This window comes from Oncorhynchus gorbuscha, linkage group LG04 (genome assembly GCF_021184085.1).
Source record: "Oncorhynchus gorbuscha isolate QuinsamMale2020 ecotype Even-year linkage group LG04, OgorEven_v1.0, whole genome shotgun sequence".
Taxonomy (NCBI): domain Eukaryota; kingdom Metazoa; phylum Chordata; class Actinopteri; order Salmoniformes; family Salmonidae; genus Oncorhynchus; species Oncorhynchus gorbuscha.
Window position 1 is genome coordinate 63,683,225 of NC_060176.1, and position 4,339 is coordinate 63,687,563.

The following is a 4,339-nucleotide window of genomic DNA, read 5'->3' on the forward strand; positions in this document are numbered from 1 at the left end:
TCTCTTGCTTACTCCTTTTGGATTAATAAACATTGTAAGACTCCAACCATCTGCCTCCTGTGTCTGCATCTAGGTCTCACCTTGTGCCCTGATAATAAATTATATTCTTCAAAAATCAGTGGGTACATACCATTACTTTATAAGTCTAGAAATGTATGTAATACCTGCAGATTACCCCTTTAAGCTATTTGTATCTCAATTGATAAGAAAAAGAGCTGTGCTAACTTGTGCATCATGTACTTTGGGTTGTGGGGTATTGTGTCAACATGCATTTAGCTAACGACAGGAAAGGGGTGGCAGTACTAGATGCATGCTAACCTTGGTGTTACAGAGGAGGTATTTTTTCGAAGTGCCAGTGCAGGTCATGTTGTCTCTACCAGCGGCTGCTTTCTTTCTTTGGATAGAAAATACATACATTTAATACATGTGCTAAATGAATGTGCTAAAATAACAGGTTAGAATATAATTGAATAGAATAACAATAGAACAGAACAGTATAGAATATAATATTTCTTTCAGTGGACTGACCTCTGTTTGAGACAGTGCCTCTCCTGGGACATGACCCCACCTCCACAGGTGCGCGTGCAGGCGGTCCACTTGGCCCACTCCCCCCACCAGAATGTGGTGGACTCCAGCTCATCCTCCAGACTGTTGGAGGCTGCCCCATCCTCCTAGACACAATAAAGCACCCTTAGAGAACAACAGCAGAACAGGGCCCTGTACACACAGTGTGACTAATTATAAGCATGTCTAGCCACTCTGACAATCTGAGTGAAGTGGAGACAAATTATATCTACTGTGCTCTCCTTGGAAAAGGAGTGAGAGAAAACAGCTGTGGGTTTTTATAGGAGAACTCATGTAAGAAGGACCAGTCAGAAGATGAGAGGGACAGAAAGACGGAGCAAGAGTGTATGAGTGAACAACTGGCAAATAGAGAAAAACAGAGCGAAAGAAAGACAAACAAACATTGTGACTGACAGACTGATATTAGGTCAGTGATAAAGGTGTGTGTGTGTGTGTGTGTGTGTGTGTGTGTGTGTGTGTGTGTGTGTGTGTGTGTGTGTGTGTGTGTGTGTGTGTGTGTGTGTGTGTGTGTGTGTGTGTGTGTGTGTGTGTGTGTGTGTGTGTGTGTGTGTGTGTGTGTGTGTGTGTGTGTGTGTGTGTGTGTGTGTGTGTGTGTGTGTGTGTAAGCGAGAGGCCGGAGATGGGCCATCATATGCATAGACAAAGTAAGAGAGAGATGGAGAGCGTACCTGTCCCCTGGTTGAGAGGTTCCCTACAGACAATCCCAGGGTGAGGAACCCCAGTAGCACCAGGCTAGTCTCCCCACATTGTTCCCACGACCAGATCCGCATCCTGACAAGAGAAAATATACAGATGGGACAGAAGAGTAAGAGCTGAAGACTCACACCAATAAACATTAACTACAGATGTAAGATCTTAATATGATCACCCTGTTGCAGGAGAACATTTAACATGCATGTGAGGTTTAAAAAGGCTTCTAAAGTTATAAGACACATAATACTTATAATTTCCTTTTATTCCTGCTGTATAAGACTGGCTCAAATTAAGATCCTACATCAGGTACTGACAAACAGAATGGGAAAACACTTTGATTTCGAAAGACATCCTCAATAAACACTTGGTATATCTGATACAGTCGACTCTTAACAAGGGCACAATCATATCAAATCGTTATTTGTCACATGCACCGAATACAATGGGTGTAGACCTTACCGTGAAATGCTTTCTTACAAGCCCTTAACCAACAATGCAGTTTTAAGAAAATAGAGTTAAGAAAATATTTACTAAATAAACTCAAGTAAAAAAATATATTTTAAAAGTGACACAATAAAATTAAAATAATGAGGCAATATACAGGTTAGTCAGTGTAATTTGTACATGTAGGTAGGGGTAAAGTGACTTTGCATCGATAATAAACAGCGAGTAGCAGCAGTGTAAAAACAAAGGTGGGTGTCAATGTAAATGTAGTCTGGGTGTCCATTTGATGAATTGTTCAGCGGTTTTATGGCTTGGGGGTAGAAGCTGTTAAGGAGCCTTTTGGACCGAGACTTGGTGCCATGGTACCGCTTGCCATGTGGTAGCAGAGAGAACAGTCTATGACTTGGGTGACTGGAGTCTTTGACACCTCCTAGTATATTGGTCCTGGATTGCAGGAAGCTTGCCACCGTGATGTACTGATGCACTATAAGATAAGAGCAAACTCTGTTCACAGAAGTTCACCAGTCCCAATTCAAACACAACATTTTTACTTACTCCAGATATCCGTATGCTGCGGTATAAAACACGCTTTTATAACAGTCCTTAGCTATCACATATATCAGGGGTTGATTATCCATGCAAATGTGTTAAACAGACCAAATTAGAGCACTTACAGGTGTTTCAGAGGAAACATATTCATGTCAGACCCATGTGGGCTTCAACGTAAATGTCTTGAAACATTTTAGTGCACTAGCAATCACTGTATACTTGGATAAAACCTTGAGATAGTCAGGTGGTGACACAGGCAGGCTGTTGAGTGAGCACAGGTGTTGGAGACAGGATTTGGACCATGAAAGCAGCATGTAAAAGATAAACAAGTTTCAGTGCTGGATTGACTAAGGTAAGTTTCCTGACTCAAGGCCTAGGCTTCCACACAGGTAGGCCTTTGTTTCCTCCACCTCGGTGTAAATGCACCGGCTGGCCCAGGTGCTTACTGTAAGGTAACACAAACACACACATTCAAACACACACTCACATACATTCATGCAAGCACACACACACCAGTGACATAAACATCCAGTCACGCTCCGGTTCTAGGAAAGGCCCCTTTGCACATCCCCCTGTGCCGTCTCTCCTCCTCATCAGGCCCACAGCTCCACTTAGGTAGGCTTCTTAAAATAAGCAAACAGATCGTCTAGCCCTGTTTGCAGTCTGGCTTTTTCTGGCACTATGTATTGGTGACAGGTGTCTTAAACTACCCACTGGAACACCTGGAGTTCATTATCCTCCCAGACACAGCTGGAGTACATCCAGCTACCAAACACACACTCACTCTCTCTCTCCCCACACAGACAACGCAGTCTCTCACAGACCCCTCAGTCTGTCGCCCGTGAGACAGGCCTTCCTCCTCATAAGGCGTCCCAGGGCCACAGAGAAGAGTAAACACAGCCCTGTGTGTCTCCCCATTGCCACACCTCCAGCATCCCCTGAGCAGTGGGCCTCAGGGGGACAGAGGGGAGGAGGGGTGTTTTTGCTTCATTGGCAGCAGACAGATAGAGGACAGTCCCTGGGGAGGCTGTGGGGAGCTGGGGCTGCTCCGACCAGGGCTGTCTGGTCTGGATGGAAGGCCCAGGCAGACTCATCCTTTTTTATCCTTTCTTTAGCAAGCCTTCTCACGTTCATATTTGAAGTGGAAAAGGTATGTCGATCCAACTCAATTGTCCGCTGCTCTCCACGAGTCCTCAACCTCGCTCTGCTTACACCAAGTGCAGAGAGAGGAGCGCAGGCAGACAGACACATAGAGGCTGAGAGAAGTTAAGTAGAGGTCAACCACGTTTTGGAGTGGAGAGAGAGTGCATGTGGTCTGTCTTTGCGGAATGAGTGACACTTTAGACATTGTTTCTAATAACCACGTTGGGGACTCCGTCACCTTTGTGCCAGAGTGCCTTCAAGTAGTTTGTTCCATGCCTCATTCAGTGTGCATTGTTTTTCCTCAGTGACCATAACCATAATTGATGTGTTCTTTGTGAGTAATGGTCTAGCTACCAAATCCTTCTCCTTCACACTGAGGCACTTTCAAACAGCTGAGCCTACCATCCTCAGAGCAGCTGGTGGGGATTTCTCCTTTACCAGGTAAACTTTGTGTCACTAGCTAGCTTAAGATGAATGCACTAACTGTAAGTCGCTCTGGACAAGAGCGTCTGCTAAATGACTAACATTTTTAATGTAAGAATGTGCAAAATTCTGCAATCTCTACAATCACCACACTTAACGCCAAGCAATTGACTTAATTTCACTATTGTTTAAGAAATAATCATTACAGAATGTACACTGACTATCTTAGACTGGTGCTTTTCACAATATTGATCCACAATCATTGAGTAATAATTTGTGTAGTTTTCTACTCAAGATCCTAATTATTCTGCAGTTGATGAGAACTAGATTTGATCATCTTCACACGTTTAACAGAATACCTAAGACATCATCAAAACTAATGCATTTAGTATGCTATAACACATTATATAGTTTATTGTTCAAATCACTTTTTCATTGGGCAGTTTCAGAACTTGAATTAGCATGAAAAAGAGCCTCCCCCTCATCAGTCTCTCCCACAGCA